The sequence below is a fragment of the Taudactylus pleione genome, unplaced genomic scaffold (genome assembly GCF_031769625.1).
Source record: "Taudactylus pleione unplaced genomic scaffold, aTauple2 ptg000446l, whole genome shotgun sequence".
Lineage (NCBI taxonomy): Eukaryota > Metazoa > Chordata > Amphibia > Anura > Myobatrachidae > Taudactylus > Taudactylus pleione.
The window spans coordinates 871,316-889,880 of NW_028284848.1; the positions used below are offsets into that span (position 1 = coordinate 871,316).

General features: G+C 45.3%; 1 protein-coding gene across 1 annotated transcript in view; it reads left to right on the forward strand.

Moving 5' to 3' along the window:
* Positions 1–16,727: 16,727 nt before the first annotated feature.
* ZEB1 (zinc finger E-box binding homeobox 1) overlaps positions 16,728–18,565 on the forward strand; it is a 227,195-nt gene continuing 225,357 nt past the window's right edge. The window contains exon 1 of the mRNA XM_088447958.1: positions 16,728–16,747. The gene's annotated coding sequence lies outside the window, so the exon portion shown is untranslated. The remainder of the gene's footprint in view (positions 16,748–18,565) is intronic.

The following is an 18,565-nucleotide window of genomic DNA, read 5'->3' on the forward strand; positions in this document are numbered from 1 at the left end:
TTGCTCTGTGAACATACTGTATTTAGAAAAAGATGCAAGCAAGTAAAAGTGCATTTACATGTATATGCTCATTAGGAAGCATCTCAAAATATGTTCTGCTGTATAACAAGAGTATTTGTGCCAGGCACATGACAGGGTTACAAGTGTAAATTTAACTTAATTATAGCATGCAGTGGAGATGTGTCTTGACAGTATAAGTAGTAAATCCTAAAGTCAAATTACCCTAGTTATATACATATATAATATGATCATGAAGAGTCATATGCAGGGGTTAAAGTGGGCAGGAATGGGATGGAACTGTGGGCCTGATTCAGAGCCGCTCGCTAGATGCGATCGCTCGCACGATGTGTATGCATATTGCGTAAGCAGTGCAATGCATTAGCACGCCCAGTATTTCTTAGACAGCGATCACATAGTGTATGCAGACACCCACCAGCCTGTTTTAAGACGCTCACTTGTGCACGTCATGTCCAGGAAAAATATGCAACCATCGGTACATCAGATGCTATTGCAGCACTTGAGGTTGGCTATACCCTGCCGCAAGCACTGTGAGCATTTAAGTGTAAAAACAAGCCAGGTGATGTGTACTATGATGCTGTCTTTTAATTATGCACACCTCTAAGACGCCGTTCAGATGCTAAGGCACGCCTGCGTACGCACCTCCCCCGTTTTTAATGGCCAGCCCACCCCCTGTTATCACCTACAAACGGCTTCCCCTGTCATACACTCTGCTGGGCTGTCTATGCGCAGCGAGTGAATGCACTGTGAACTGTCGCTAAAGTATGCACATGTGCACTGCGATGCATACGCATGCGCACAATGCATACCATCGGCAGAAGCGAGAGTATGCATCTTAGCGAACAGGTCTGAGTGAGTTCCTGTGTACTGTCACCTCTAAAGGTAGGCGGAACTAGTTCCACTTCCACCACGTCCCTGCACAGAGTCCCATAGACAGAGAGCCACTCTGTCTGGCCGCGGCCGCCTCCTACTCCTCGGTTTCCGGCTCCATGTTTCTCCTCCACCCGTGGCCTGCCCCTCCTGCCATTCACTTTGTAGGCCTACGTCCCAGTGGCTCCTTTTGCAGCATGGTGTATGTGACATCATGCCGTCATCGCCGCTGCATAGTGCACCGAGGAGCCGCAAAGAAAAGCAGGGTCCAGTGCAGGCACGAATGTGAGCTGCTGCTAGAGGGACATGGGAGGGGTGGGGGATAAGCTGCTAGCACAGGAGTAGCGTGGAACCAAAGCACCCGGAGAAAGTACATGTCATAGCGCCCCCTCCCTGTACTGAACTGTGCCAGTGGGGTATGGCCAGCCTGCGGGGGAATACTGAAGTGAAGAGAAAACAGCAAAAGGTGATAGTATCACACTGGCTTTGAGGTCCCATTTGGGTAATAGAATCTGACATTAAGGGGTAGCTCCTTTGGCACTGCTTTATTTATGTACTGCACCTAGGATCTGAATTTTGCTTCTTTGAATCATTGTTTTTAATCAATAGAGGAGATTGCCACAGGGTGCACAGCTTATTACTGCAATTACTGCCCCAAGCAGCTTTCACTGGAGTGGGAACATCTATGGGATGCTCCCTTCTCAGCTATGCTCCTATTTCACAAATATACATTGCAGCTATATTAATGGGAGTACAACTAATCATGTTCTGTCTACCACCATTATTTCAGGTCTCCTAATATTTTTGAAAAGATCTTTCAAATAACACTTTGTGGTCATGCCTGGGAATATCTCATTACTTTAAATAGCAAAGCAGTGACTTTTTTTTAATCTCATACCTTATAATTGAAGTTTAGGACTTTACCTCAGATGTGTCACTTTTAAGTCCATTCAAGCACAATGAATGAATGAGGAGAGAAGGAGGGAAGGGATCATAGACGAGAGGGTAGAGGAAAGTGCTGATCAGAGAGGGGCGGTGACAGAAGCCAATAAGAAAGGAGAAGTGAGGGGCAAAGGGGGGCAGTTACAGAAGCCAATTAGAAAAGAAGAATTGTGGGGTAGTGACAGAAGCCAATAAGAAAGGAGAGGGGAGGGGCAAAGAGCCAATCAGAGAGGGAAGGTGATAGAAACCAATAAGAAAGGAGTGGACAGGGACAAAGAGCCAATCACAGGGTAAAGAGGAGAGGGAATTAAAGAGGTGAAAAGTGAATGTAATCAATCTGCCAGGAAAGGGGAGGTGACAGAAGATGATTACAGAGGAGGGAGGGCCGTAGGGGAGGCAATCTGGGCAGTTTGACGGAGCACGAAATGGAGAAACGGATCTCAGATCCACAACAGGTGGCCGTCATATTGTACAGTGCCCCATGAATTTCGGAACCCTGGATGGCGCCTTCTGTCCATTTAGTCGCCCAGAGCTCGTGCTCCACCGGAACCACCCTTGCTACTCCCCTGGTTGTTGGTGGGAGAGGAGACACACACAGGGAGCTACTGCTAGAGGGACCTGGGTGGGTGGTGGGGTATAAGCTGCTGGTGGGAGAATAGACACAGGGGCAGGGAGCAGCAGGGGCAGGGAGCTGAAGGTGAGGGATGCAGGTGCAGGGAGCTGCTGGAAGGACACAAGGGGGTAAGCTGAAGAGAAACAGGGGAATGGTTTTGGAGTAAAGACACAATAAAGGCACTGGTGTGATGCAGCTGGGGGGGCTGATGCTTGTGAAACACAGGAAGATGGTGCTGAAGAAACGATGGGGGGTGGCTTTGGAGAGACACAAGGGGGATGAAGCTGGTGAGATGCAGGGGGATGGTACTGATGAGTAGCAAGGGGGGTTGCACTGTAGAGATGCAGAGGGATGACGTTGGAGAGACGTAGGAGGATGTATCTCCAGGATGTTTGTTTAGGGAAGTTCACATTTTGCCTTACCCCAAAATGTACATTACTATGTATTATCTTTTATGAAAATTAAATATAATTCCTACCCAAACTAGTGGCTATCGTACCACATGTTCTTTTATTAGCATACTAAATACTGGCTCAAGACACTGTCTGCCTAGGGATGCTCAATTTCTTCAGAGGTCCCTCATTGCAGAGAAAGCGAAGGTGATACATAGGGATTGCAAAAAACATGGGGCACCCAAGTGACATAGACTTGTTTGTGGGGACCCCATAAAAAAAGCTCAGAGGCACGGCATAAAAATGTTACACTGATGATATAGAACATTTTTTTTCTTTTTAAGTGACCTAACATTGTAGACTCAGCTGATGGCAGGTGTGCTAAAAAAGAATCTAAAATGTATTTCACACTGTCAAAGCCCCAAAAGATTATGGGGGCTAGACGGCCCCCATACCCCTTGCCATCCACTTTAAAGTTTCCTATGCACAACAGTATATGTCTGTGTATAAAGAACAGTTTTCACAGTTGTTCTGGCCTCTCAGAGTAGCTCTGCCTACCGTGGGGGGGAGTAGGTGGCAGGGGAGATGAGTTCCACCACCTCTCCAGGACCACTTTAAGCCCTGGTCATAAGCACAAAACAGAATAGTCTCTTGACAGTTATTGACAGATGTGAAAGTCAAATTTTCATTAGAATATATGATTAAATACAAAAACAAATACAAATGAAATTTAAATTAAGTTAAATTAATTTACATATGTTGTTGTGCCTTTGAAAAATTAAATGGAATCTTATTTTATGCCATAGTCTAAATGAAAATGTAAATAAATGTGAATAAAGTATTGCAAATAGACAGCTGTGACTTGATACAAGTAGGTAGAAAGTGCAATTTTTCACATCGGCAGAAGCCATGTTACACTTCAAAGAAAATGTGAAAATGTACAAACAGACTTAAATTCATGTCTCAACTTTAATTAGCAGATTTAAAATAAAGCAACTTTGTACACATACATTATACGTACATCCCCCTCCCCTTCCTGATTGTGGCGTAACAGCAGGAGGGAAAGGTTGGGAGGGAACTCTTTTTCAATGCAGTAGCACATGGATGTCATACACACAGTGCCAAGAGAGGCTAAGGGCAACCCAGGAAGACTCGGGCATGCACCCAGCGTGATGAGGAACTTGGGTATGACACACAGCCATGCCCCAACATGACACACAATTTTGTGTGTGCTACATGGATGCTCACAAAAGGTCCCATTCCCTTCCTCCCAAATGTTGTGAGATTTGTTAGTATATATTATTCTACATGTAGATGCCTTAAATATTTTGAATGCATGCAAAATAATTGCATTTGCAGTTGCAGCCCTTGAATCATAATATGGATAAACCCAGGTGTAAATTACATGGATTTGCTATTAACTCTAAATAATACACTATTTTGCATTTTCAATTTGTACATTTATTAACAAAGAGGCTGCTAAGTAGATATTGTAGAAAATAAAACAAACAATTAGAGAATGTTATTGGGGTTTTCATATCAAATAGAGATCTCAAAGCCAGTTTGAAATTTTATAAAATAAAGTTTGATGGCCTCAAATTTGATTGCGGTCACTTTAAATTTGGGTCTAGTTTGTTTGCAGTTTAGCCTAAATTGGAAATGGTAACTAGAAGTCAAATGGTTAGTCGAACATACAGTACTGAAGTATGGCAAACGCATTCGGCAAACATTCAGCATGCTATTTGACAGCAAGACATATTGTCAACAAACCAGTTTGAAACATCAAACTTTTGCATTGATTCAATGAACTAGTTTGTGAACTGTCTTCAACAGTTCTCTTCTATGAAGTGCTGCATGGGCGTCTGATACTTTGGGCCTGATTCAGACCCAGTCACAAGTGCTGAGCGTTCGCAACCGGGTCGATGATGGCCCAGAGCGCATGCGCACAACGGAGCCGGCTCCATCGTGCGCATGCGTGAGACCCGGATAGCGACGGGCACTCCGTCGCTCCGGGTCTCGCAACAAAGGGGGCGAGCTGTCGATGTTGAGTGACAGCTCGTCCCCTTTGGTGGGCAGGCCGGGGGCGTGGCCGGCCAAACGGAGGCGTTCCCAAGTGAACGCCTGCCGTTTGGGGGCGGCCCCACTGACATCACGGAATCTCTCCACTGATGTCAGTGGAGAGATTCCAGCTCTGTTAGAGCCAAAATCTCTCTGGGGCTTGTGGCCACGAGACCCTACCACAAGGGTCTCATCGCAAGCCCGATGGTCTTGACCATCGCAACCATCTACCTGGCCGCTCGCTATAGCTGTGGGTGGTCACCCACAGCTATGCGAGCGGCCAGGAAGCCGCACAAAAAAAAATGCCCTGATTCAGCGCAAGCGCTCTTTCAGAGCGTCCGGCTCTGAATCAGGGCCTTAATTACTTACATGTGACCTTGTGTAGAAAATCATATGCAAGCAAATTGGAACATATGTGACTGTTGGACCTTTACATAGTCGCATGCTGCTTTACTTTCACTAGTAGCAGGAGACACATTTAAGCAGTCATATACTGTAGGGCATGATTTCATATGGTCTGAGTTGAACACATGTTCAAAAGCTGACGTATCTATAATTTTTTAGCAAAAAAAATGTGCCACACCTTGCATATGCAGCCTGAAGGGGCCTCTGTGCAAAAGGCATTTATCTCTGTTCGTGAAATGGCGATTTCTGGGTGTAACTTTGCGTATGCATGCAAGAGATTTGATGTGTGGGAGTGCAATGGGAGTGTAAAGGACATGTAGACACACTACTGTGATATTCTGGGGCATGCGTGTGAAGAAGGGAAATTCTGGCAGATCTTTTGCACCCAAGCATGGGGTAGGTGTGTTGATGATGATGGCTGCGGCTGTAAATGAAAAAACAGTGGGCCTGATTCAGAGACGGACGCTCTGAACGAGCGCTCACTCTGAATCAGGGCATTTTTTTTTTTTTTTTGTTCGGCCTCCTGGCCGCTCGCATAGCTTTGGGTGACCACCCACAGCTATTGCGAGCGGCCAGGTTGATGGTCACGATGGTCATGACCATCCGCAAGCCCCAGAGAGCTTCTTGCTCTAATAGAGCCGGAAGCTCTCCCACTGACATCACTGGTGATGTCAGTGGGGCCGCCCACAAACGGCAGGCGTTCCTTCGGGAACGCCTCCATTTGGCCAGCCACCCCCCTGCCCGCCTAAAAAACGGGGCGAGCTGTCAATCAGCATCAACAGCTCGCCCCCTTTAGTGCGGGACCCAGAGCGACGGAGCACCCGTCGCTAGCTGGGTCTCGCGCATGCGCACGACCAGTGGGCAAACATCGACCCGGTTGTGAGCGCTCAGCGCTGGCGACCGGGTCTGAATCAGGCCCTGTGGGCGGTGCGACTTTAAGCACAAAGTAGAGATGTGTTTTGGTTTTGCCAAAACCGCCCTCACGTGTTTTGGTTTTGAATCAGTATTTTTTTCCAAAAATTATAAAGATGCTAAAGTCACATAATTCGGGCCTGTTTTTGTTCCTACAGTTATATTGCACTCAATAACATTAATTTCCATTAATTTACAGTCAATTTTTACCACCTCACAGCTCACAATATTGTTTTCACTCTTCACCAATATAGGCCAAAGGCTGCAGCGAGCTGGCTGGCTAAAGTAAGTGACAGTGCAGCGGCACAAATGCGCGGCAGTTTAAAGGAATATAGGACATCTATGAAACATTGCCACACAGCAGCGGCAGACAGGATGGCAGTTTAATAAACTATAATGTTTGTCATCTAGGCAAAAAAAAGGGTTGGGTATGGGAATGCCAGCGCTCGGGATCCTGGCAGTCAGAATCCCGATGACAGCATCCCGACAAGGTTAGGATATCGATACTTGTCGGTCAGTATCCTAACTCTCCTTCCCTGGTGCCTAAACCTAACCTCCCCATACCCATACCCTAAACCTAACCTCCGCACCCACTTAGTGTCTAACCCCTAACCTTCCCCCTAACCTCAGTACTTACCGCTGGGAGGCCAGCTGTCAGGGTGCCGGCACCGGGATTCTGTTGGGTGTTGGGATTCCGGTGGTGGCATTTTTAGTACGGCATCTTGACAACTGGGAATTTTGTCTGGATCCCCAAAAACATTGTCACCAATGCCCCAAACAGCGTATAATGCAAAGAAAAGAGGTGCATGATGGAACTGTATTGCCCACCCACCCTTATGTTGTTTATTAAAAATAGTTCAACAAAACAATCACTTCAGTGACAGGCACTGCCAGTTTTGTGACTGAAGTGATTCTTTTTTTTGAACCACCACAAAACAGGCTACCAATGGGCAGATAACAGTGTTGTTAATGATGGGCTTAAGGCAGCTAACAAACTTGTTAATAATTGGCTTAAGGCAGCTAAGTTTACAGTGCTGTCAATGATCTCTACAGTGGCAAGATGTTGTTGTCATTGTCATCCTCATCAGTGTTTACATCATCTTCACACATTATTAATTAATCCTCGCTGGAATCCACCATTACAAAAGTCTCTGTACTTTGACAGTCTTCCTCATGGAATTTAGAGTTCATTTTTATGAACATCATGCTTTCAATAAAAAATACAATTTGAGGAAGTAGCCTCCTACGCTGATTGCTGTCAAGGTTCCCGTCTGTGCTGAAAAGTCTTTCTGAGTACACACTGGAGGATGGGCAGCTTAAATAAGCAAAGCTAGTTTGTACAAAGGCTTCCAAATTGCCTTTTTTTTCCTTCAAGTAGTTACAGGGACTGTCTGACATGTCTATTTGTACACGGTCATTAAAATAATCCTCCACCTTTCTGTGGGATGGTGATTGCATCAGATTGCATTAAGGTAGAGGTGGTCTCTTTTAGACCTGGCCAGATGTCAAAATATTTTGTTGACTTGTCCACATCACCAGTGGGTCTCTTGGAAAAGCTAAATTTTTTCCTGGCAGCCGCAGTTGCCACAGAAAATGAAGAAGGAGACGTTGTCATGTCATGTGCCACTTTAGCTGACAACTTGCTCACCAGGACCTCTTTGCATCTGTTAAGATCTGTGTTAGTTGGGAAGAAAAACACGATATACTACTTAAAACTAGGAATAAGCAAGGTCAAGAAAATGTAGTGGTCCAATTTCAAGATGTTGACAACCCTTGGATCCTTGTGAAGTGAATAAAGGACTTGATCTACAAGTCCGACATACTTAGCGGAATTGATACGTTTAATCTCCTCCTTCAGTTTCTCGAGCTGCTTTTCCAAAAGTCTAATTAGGGGAATCGCCTAACTCAAGCTGGCAGAGTCTGTACTCACTTCACAAGTGATTACTTTTCATGGTTTCAGCACCTTGCACAACAAAAAATGTATTCTCCACTGCACTGGACTAAGGTTCATTCCCCCCCCCTTTCCCTATATCATGGCTTGTTGTGTAGGTTTGGATGGCTTGTTGCTGTTCCTCCATTTGCTGAAGCACTACCTCTTGCTTCAGTTGGTGGCATGGCAAATTGAACTTTTCTTGCAGCTGCTACAATCTTCTACATGCAGTTGCTGAATGGCAAAGATGTCCTGAAATTTTTCGGGCCACAGACATCATCTCCTACACGTACCCTGTCATTTGTTTAAAAAACTTCTGCACCACCAAGTTAATTTTCCAAGCAAAACATGGGACATGTTCGAATTCACCCAACTGTAATGCTCTCACAATATTTGTGGCATTACTAGAAATGACAAATCCTGAGGAGAGTCAAAGCTGGGTAAGCCATTTTGCTATGACATCCCTTTTTCTAACAAGTTGACATTGGTATGCCTCTTAGTAAAGCCAGTGATACAGAGAGTAGCTGGCGTTTTATGCTATCTACTGCTTCTGCTGAAGTCAATACACCCACCCAGTGGGCTGTTACAGTCATGTAATCTTTAGTTTGCCCAGTACCGCTTGTCCACATATCTGTGGTTAAGTGGACAGTAGGTACAATAGCATTTTATAGGCCAAGAATTAGGTTTTTTTTAATGTCCTGGTACAGGAATTGCTTTTCTGGTAAAATGGAACCGAGATGGAATTTGGTAGCAGGGACACAGGACCTCAATTAACTGTCTAAGTCCAGATGCATTAATGGCAGATATTTGAAGCAGATCTAATACTAGCATAACCATCATGGCATTAGTGATCCACTGTGCAACTGGATGACAGCTGTCATACTTGCTTCCTCTTGCAAAGGATTGTTTAACACACAATTGTTTTTTGGTCCTTTTCTGGGATGAAGATCCACTGACGTTCGACTGCATGTTATTACTTTAGCAAAATTTTCAGATTTTGTATAAAACTTTTCGTGAACGTTTGCAAATGACGTAACAGGGAGGAGGTTCCTAGATGGCTAATGTTCCTACCTCTACTTACTTCAGCTTTACAAAAGCTACAGATGGATTAAAAACTGTTGTCAGGATTTGGGTAAAAATAATTCCATACATAAGAGGTGGATTTTTTTGGCCTTATGCCCAGGCATGACAATTACTTTCTTATTACGGGCAAGAACAGCTTTCACTGGTGCCTGACTAACACAAACACCATCCTCTTCATCAACATTCTCATTAACGGCGTCGGTTACAAAAATATCCCTCTCATCCTGTTGCACTTCCTTAGTAGCAACTTCAATTTCAGCATCTTTACTTGTGCTGCTCATCCCCACATTGGCAGAGGGTGCAGAAATGTTGGAGGGAGGCTTCTCTACATGTCCTTTATCAGAAAGGTTAGGCTCACACCATGGCCGCAACTAGGGGGGGGCTGAGGGGTCATGTGCACCGGGCGCCATCCTGCAGCGGCACCAGCCACACATTTTTCTGTGCCGGAGGTCTGCAGAGAGGGACCTCCGGCTGGTGCGCGCTGGACAGTGAAAAATCCCCGGGAGATCCCGCCCGCCCTCCTACTGCCGGAAGGTAGGGTTAGCGCTCGGGGGGAGGGGGAGGGGGGGGGCGGAAAGGGAGTGAGAGGGGCGGCAGTGCTGCACTGGGCGCACTGCCGTCTAGCTACGGGGCTGCTCACACTCATGGACATCCTTAGACTCTCCTCAGAGATTTGTGACATTTCTGAACACAGTTTGTTCTTCTGTCATAGTGCTTTTTTTCACCACTGATTTTTCTGATTTAATGTTTTGGACACCTCTTCTAAACTCTGAGTGAGAAGGTTTTGCGTTATTATGGGAGGCAGAAGAAGATGCCTAACTGACAGCAGTTGCAGAAACACCACTCACAAATGTCCTTGCCACTGCTAGTGGTATGTGGCATGTTGTCAATTTTATGTTTTTCAGCAATGTAAAATATTGTTTTGACTCCAGATACCCTGATTTAAACCCTCTATACCCTTGAGCACTGGCTTTAGTAAATAACATTGAAGGATTAGTATCGTCATGACTTGTTGCATGATCTGCTCCTGCTGTTCTATCGATTGGTCATCGTGATCCATAACGATGCACTGCACAGATATTACTTAAGGCAGTGTCCTTTGACCTACTGACCATTAGTGTTAGACTTACTCTATACAATGTATCATGGACTGAAGTTTTTTGAGCACAGACACACACACACAACAAAAAGAGTTTGATTTTTTTAAAATAAAAGCAACAACAGCAAGGCACTATAGGCAGATATTAGTTAAGCTGGTGGCCCTTGACCTACTGACCATTAGTGTTAGACTTACACACTGTATCATGGTCTGAAGTTTTTTGAACACACAACGAAAACAGTTTTGTCTTTCTTTCCTTATAAAAGCAACAAATGCCCACCAAGTGTGAGGTGTTGCGCATATATTAATTAAGGCGGGGCCCTTGACATACTGAACGTTAGTGTTAGACTACACATTGTATCATGGGCTGAAGTTTTTTGAACACACACACAAAAAGCATTTGATTTTTTTTTCATAAAAGCAACAACTGCCCACCAGCTGTGAGGCACTGCGCAGATATTAATTAAGGCAGTGGTCCTTGACCTACTGACCGTTAGTGTTAGACTTACAAACTGTATCACTGCCTGAATTTTTTGAAAACACACACACAACAAAAAAGGTAGATTTTTTTAATAAAAGCAACAACTGCCCACCAACTGCGAAGCACTGTGCAGATTGTATCAAGGAGATGGCCCTTGACCTACTGACCATTAGTGTTAGACTTACACACTGTATCACGGTGTTATAACGGTATTAAACCTCTGGTACAATCCTTCCTATACCTTCTAAAACCTGCCTATACCTTCTAAAATTGACGCTATTTGCGTACGCAGTCATACAGTAAAATAGAAGCCTTCAGACCTTGAAAATGTGTTTCCAAAGCACAAAGTATATTATTCAACATAAAAACAGTAGGTTACACGCTGTGATCTAAAGACAATTTAGCGCAAAGAAATTATACAGACCCAAGGTACAGTTATACATACGCACGCCACTGGGACCAGTTACCGGCATCCATAAGAAACCTCCATCAACAGCATCAGCATGAAGACTCCAGATTGGAGTCTGTAAGCACATTTATACCCTTACAGGGATAAGCAATATAATAGAAAAGTTTGGCATGGTTCCATTGGTTCCCAGTGCGGGTGCATCTGTTACAGGCTATTTAACAGGTTGATTCAAATGGACACAGGTCAGCCTCCGATATCCTATTGTCTCCTCTATTCCCCCTGCATGCAACTGCTAACATTACAAAGTACATTTTGGTGTTTTAACTCTCTACAGTCCATAAGTTGAGAATGCATGTTGCGATCTTCTCACCGATGACACCGGAAAGCTGTGGAGACAGAGTAGATCAGTACGCTACCAAACATGGTTGGCTTATCATGTGCTAAACCTTAGATATCAAATAATCTTTATTTCACAACATTAATAATCACTTGAGTAAACCTTGAATATTACACTTTAATATTAGGGAACCTTTCATGTAATTTGTGTATGTGTAAGTGTAAGAGAATATTGCATAAAGTTGCTAATATGCGTGTTGTGCATTTATTTGTAGAGTGAAACAGCGCAACTGTGCGTAATGTGCAGTGTTTATGCATGTGAGTCTATTTATGATGGATTTAATATACATATATATATATATATATACATATATATATATATATATATATATATATATCATCCCTTACTAAAATTTTTAAACTGCAATGCAATGTGTTATTAGTATTGAGTTTCACACCCAACTAGGGTGGAGATCCCCAGCTGTTTGCTGGAGCCAAACTGTCTGACAGTGAAACTAAAGGTTTTCTTCTGCCTATTTACAAATTCAATTGTGCAGATCATTGTCTGGGTTATATTTCAATTGCCATAGTTATACCTGCCTACATGTGAGGTTTCTTAATTTACATGCAAAAACACCCACAGTTCCTGGTGTATTGTTTTTTCTAATTACTTTTCTCAGGAAGCTGTTTTTCTAGTTACTAACTGATACTGTGTTTGTTTTGGTATTTTTCTATGCAAGGTTGTCCCTAGAATGGGCTTGTCATGGCTTCTAAAAGGATTACCAAAAACATTGCCATCTGTACTTAGCTTGTGAGTTGTAACTTAAAATGGCGCTGGCAGATCAGTCGCAAAATGGCGTCTTGCAGATTCCGATTGTAAACAGATTCTGCCTCAGCCAATCATCCGGCTTCGACAACAGCCTTAAGGTTTTTGAACACACACAATTTTTTTTGTTTATCATGGTATCACTATGCTGTGTTCCCCTTCCCCCATTGTGCTGTACTCACATCCCATGCAGCCTCATTCCCCCCCTTATGTCTCTCCAGCTCCAGCCCAGCATCTTAATTCTTGTGTAAAAACATTTATAATAAAACACTTACCTTTTTCCTCTGTATTCACCAGGGCACTCCTTTTCAGGTTCTTGATATTCCTCTTTCTGTGTCAGGCTCCTCTTCAGCCATCCACCATTACAGAGCCTCATGCTATCTTCTCTCATTAGTGCATACTTGCCTACCCTCCCGATTTGGCCGGGAGCCTCTCGAAAATTGGGATCCACTCCCAGCCCTCCCGAAAAGCAGGCAAGCCTCCCGGCAGCCGCCGACCCCACCGAATCCCCCCCCCCAACACTTACAACACAAACTGGTGGCCGATGATGCGATTCACGCTGAATCGTGTCATCATGACCCCGCCTGCTGGTAATCTCTTTATTGTGTAGTGGGGATGGGGCTAAATTTACAGGATTGCGTGACCACGCCCCTGCTCCACCCACAAATGCTGAGTAATATGTCCGGCCGTGCTCCCCAGTGCCAACCACGTCCCCCCCTGCTATGCTGACCTGGCTGCTCCTTCCCGGAGGGGGGAACCAGATTGTTGGAAAGCATGCATAAATGCAGCGCATCTGACATTCTCCCCTCACAGCACAGCATGTCAGCACCCCATACCCAGCACCCATCTCCCAGCACAGCATATCAGCACCCCCCACCCAGCACCTCTTTCCCAGCACAGCATGCCAGCCCCCCTCACCCAGCACCCCAATCCCAGCACAGCATGTCAACACCCTTCACCCAGCACCCCTCACCCAGCACCCCTCTCCTAGTAGAGCAAGTCAGCACCCCATACCCAGCACAGCATATGAGCACCCAGCTCCCAGTACGGCATGTCAGCACCTCTCACCCAGCACAGCATGTCAGCACCCCATACCCAGCACCCATGTCCCAGCACAGCATATCAGCACCCCTTTCCCAGCACAGCATATTAGCACCCAACTCCCAGCACAGCATGTCAGCACCCCTCACCCAGCACAGCATATCAGCATCCAGCACAGCATGTCAGCACCTCTCTCCCAGTACAGCATGTCAGCACAGCATGCCAGCCCCCCTCACCCAGCACCCCACTCCCAGCACAGCATGTCAACACCCTTCACCCAGCACCTCTCTCCCAGTACAGCACCCCTCACCCAGCAACGCAAGTCAGCACCCCATACCCAGCACAGCATATCAGCACCCAGCTCCCAGTCTGGCAGTATGAAGTGTCCACTTCAACGCCAGAAAAGCCGGGTCTATGCAGACCCGACTCCGGTGTGAACTTTGGCTTGGGAAAATCCTGGGTCGGCGCCAGTTAAATTCCGGATCTGATCCGGATTGGAACCCTGTTCCAACCTCCGGGTCAGACCCGGAATTTTGGTATAAAAGTGGTATTAGTCAAAAGACTCAAAACATTATTACAAAACTCACTCTATCAGGCTGACTATGACGCGGTAGATGAACATGCACCTGCATCCACGTAGTTGTCAGTCAGTGCAGCCTGCTTGTCCTGGACTCTGCAAAGGCCCATGGGAGGAGGAGCTGCTGCCCTCCAGCGGCCATTTTACTTGCTGCCCGCTGCCCACTCTTTGCTCCCTGCTGCCGGCTGCCCACTGAGCTGCCCAATCAGAGCTGAGCTCCAAATGTAACAGCCAGAGCCACGCCGCTGTCCATCAAGTGGCCCAAACACCGCTGACGGCCCTAGGCTTGGGATGCCCTTATCATTAGTTTGCCTATGCCTAGGGCCGGCTCCGTTGTGTCAAATGGTGCCCAAATCATCGCGGGAGGGACTTATATCGGATCAAAAACACACAAGACCTGACACTGGGAAGATAACATTTTGTCTCATTTTGGAATCCAAAAATGGCACTACTCGGATCAGATAAGTTCGGGTGGGTTCAGTTACCTGGAAACCGAACCCGCTCATCTCTAGCACAAAGTTGTGTGAATGCTTGCATTAACTTAAAGTAGTACATTTGGCTGGTGTGGGCGCCCACACTAGCAACTGCTTTGCACCCAACTCAGAATCATAGTGTCCGGTTGCCACATTTTTCCCAGACTGATAACAATCAATTTAAGACACGGTTTCATGCAAGCTGTTGTGTGGTAAAGTCCGTCATATTGCCATAACGTTATAGCTAAGGCTGTGTGGGATTAGATTATTTAGATCTGTTTTAAAGCTTGTTTCCCTTAAGATTCTGGTCTAGCTGTGCAGAACACTAGGGGAGCAGGCTGGGAATTATAGTTCATCAACAGCTGAAAAAGCACTAATGACCTAAGCATGGTCTATGTGGAGTAAAATAAATAAACTTTCTTCATTATATATAATAATGTTTTTTTGTGAACCTTTTGTACTTTTCCTCTTTATGTACAGTATATATTTTTTTTTAATATGATGGCACATTATTTAGTGGACAAGGAAAAAATAACATTAGCAGTGATTCATTTCTTGACTGTATTATGAAAACATTACACATATATATCAGCTCAGGCTAAACACATACAACTATGTTGGTTTAATCTAGAACTGAAAGGATTTTCCCTGAACAAGGTCAATAGATGTGAAAAAATAACTTGCGGCGCTAAACACTCGTGGCAACTGTACCAGATCGATTCTAATGAGGCACTAATTAATTAATTATCTAAATTAACAGACCAATGAGTGCAGATGCATAACCTTCAAGCTCGTAAATCCAGGTGCCAGCCACAGCAAAGAATCTCTTGAAATTCTTTGTATCAGTGATTCCAAATCCTTTGACTTTTTGCTATGACACGAGCTGATTGTCCACTTGTGTTTCTCACACTCGGGAAATAAGGGAACACTGTATTCAGCTAAATCTGGAAACAATGCTATATTCAAGAGACTTCCTACACATGGAACCAGCAGCTGCAAACAGACAAGATTTCACATTGAATAATTTTTCAGTACAGGTGTTTTTCACACAAAGTCAAAGCTGGCAAATGTAAGCAAGACCTGGCTCCAAATTGAGAGCAAATTGCCAAATAGAAAAATCAATTCAATTGTGTAGTTAACAAATTTGCTAAGTGACATGTTAAGCTTTCTGTTGTCATGGAAAGATTAAGCAAATGAATGTGTAATTTGTCAAAATTTGCTCACAGACAAAAAATAAATAAATACTCAACAGAGTTTATGGTAAGAGTAATGAATAGGAAACCTAAAATGAATCCTGTAAGCATGATCTATAAGGGGTCTTCAACCCTTGGCCCTCCAGCTGCTGTGGAACTACACATCCCAGCATGCCCTGCCACCGTTTTGATATAACAGCATGCTAAACCTGTGGCAGGGCATCCTGGGATCTGTAGTTCCACAGCAGCTGGAGGGCCAAAGGTTGAAGACCCAACGCACACTGCACATGAATCAGCATTGCAAGCACTACATGTAGCAATGTGAGTTGTGCACGTTTATGGTATATATAAGTTAAAATTTACAAACTTGTTTTAAAGTGTACTTCTGACTAGGGATGGCCAACAGGGGGTGTCCATCAATGGTTACCATCAATGGGTCCATCGGTGGTTACCATCGATGGCACACAAACCATCTATGGTGAAGCATTGATTGTTTGTACCGCTGCGGTGGGGAACTGTGGGCCGCGGGCCAATAAAAATCAGGGACGGGTCTTAGCCAGCATCAGGGCTGGAGCTAAGCTAAATCCTGTCCAGGAAAAAAAATAGACTCCCACTCGTCCATCGATGGCAGAGAACCTTTGGCTCTCTGCCATTGATGTTAAAGTATCCGACATCGGCTATAACCCATCGATGATTTTGAATCATCGATGGCCGATGGCCATCCCTACTTCTAACTTTGCCATTGTATATTTGCACCTATTACTCTAATGTACATTGATATTATCTTTCTCATTCTAGACTGCAAGCTCCCACGAGCAGGACCCTCTCTGCCTTCTGTCTCATGTCTCAACCTTTAAGATGCTTCTAGTGAAATGAAAGTGGTCAGCAACTGGCAACGAACCTTCAGCTATGGTCACCGAATGGCAGCTCCTAATCTGGCAGAACAAGAGCATTCAACTTCTTCTTACCTGACAAGAGGAAAAGGAATGGAGAGCACTAGCTAGAACTAGCTGTAAAACGGGACGCTAAAAAGAGGCATGTTGGGGAGGTCTGATGGACATGTAAGGATCATATGCCGAGATCTTACAGGTATGCTGGGTGTAAGGACACAAATACCCCTTTTACACCATAGCTAAAACCGGGTTATTGCAGGGTTAACCCGGGGAGCTCCTTGGTGTAAAAGGGGAAAGGGTTGGATTGCCGGGTCGAGTGACCCGGCAATCCAACCCAGGTAACTAGCAAGGTTTAACACAGGAATAACCTGTGAAACCCTGCAGTGTAAATGCCACGATCCGGGTCACGGTGACCTGGATCGTGCCGCATGCCTCCCGATTGGCCGGCTTTAGTGGCGCTTGGAGATGACGTCATCTGGAAGCGTCCAATTCAAAGCCAGAAAAGCCGGTGTGAACGGTGTCGGCTTGGGAAATCCTGGGTCGGCGCCGGCTAAATTCCCGGGTCTGATCCGGATTAGAACCCTGCTCCAACCTCCGAGTCAGACCCGGAATTTTGGTGTAAAAGCTGTAAAAGAGAGTAATGAGGTGGTGTTAAAAGGAAATTATTTATTGATGTCTCAAAAGCAGATGGAAAAGGTGTTTCAAACATTAAAAATATTATATTGCACCCAAACTACATCAGTAATTAACGCTGACATTACACTGACCTAACATACACACATGCACTGCAGAAACAATGAAAGCAATACAGCTAGAACCCAGTGATTGCTATGTAGTAAACAGAGCATCCCAGTGACTGCCAAACAGTAAACAGAGCATCCCAGTGACTGGCATACTGGACCTGATTCAGCTTTGGGAATAGAGCATACTTTTCCTTCCAATATTTCCCCCCCCCCCATGAAAGCCCGGGGAGGAGAAGGTGGGTTTGCGACGGGGCCTGCGTCATTAAGCCTCGCCCCTTCACTGTAAATTGCTGCGATTGGAGCAAATTTAAATAGGGGGTGGAGCTAAATGATGCAAGTCTTGAAGAATCGCATCATTAAGCCCCACCCCCCTACACAGGGATCCGCGATCGCTGCGGGAATTCTTCCCATTCTGCCCACTTCACTAGGAAGTGGGCAGAATGCGGGAGAAATGCCTACTCTACCGGGGGTGCGGGGGGTTACCCGAAAAATCAGGAGCCTCTTGCGACTTCCAGGAGAGTACGCATGTATGAAATAGAGTAAGAAAAAGCAAGTAACTCTGGGCCTGATTCAGGGATGGACGCTATTGCAATTCGCACGCAGACTGAGCGATTGCTTGCCATCGTGCATGCGTATGCATCGCAGTGCGCAAAGGCAGCTGTGCAATCCCACAGCGATCGCCATGTGAGCCCGCAGACCACGGAGGCCCATTGCAAATTGATTGACAGGAATTGACCATTTGGGGGTGTTGACGGGTGGTTAAGGAAACGCAGGCATGCCTGGAAATTTGAACGCCATTTCATGGGCGTGCATAAATTAGCCACTGCAAGTGCATACGCAGCCCTGCATGGTAGAAGAGCTCCCTAGGCTGTGGCAGGTCAGACCTGCCGCAAGGCTAAAATGGCCACCTATGTCCATCGATGTTACCGATATTTATGCGTGCATGCGATCGCGCATGCAAGTACGAAGGCAGTAGTGGGCGTCTTTATGCTTGGGTGATCTTTGCTAACATTAACATATTTTCACAGCTGCATGCATGGGAATGTGCAGCTGCGTACGCATTAGTGTCCACCTCTTAATCAGGCCCTTTGTACCTGGACAAACCATGTTGCAATGCAAGGGGTGCAAAATACATTAAAAAAATTGTATGCAGGGTAAACACTGGCTGCTTTTGCATGTAGCTCACAAACACTTAACAGCTTTATTTTTACACTGCAATTTAGATCTCAGGGCCTGATTCAGACCCGCTCGCGAGCGTTGAGCGCTCGCAA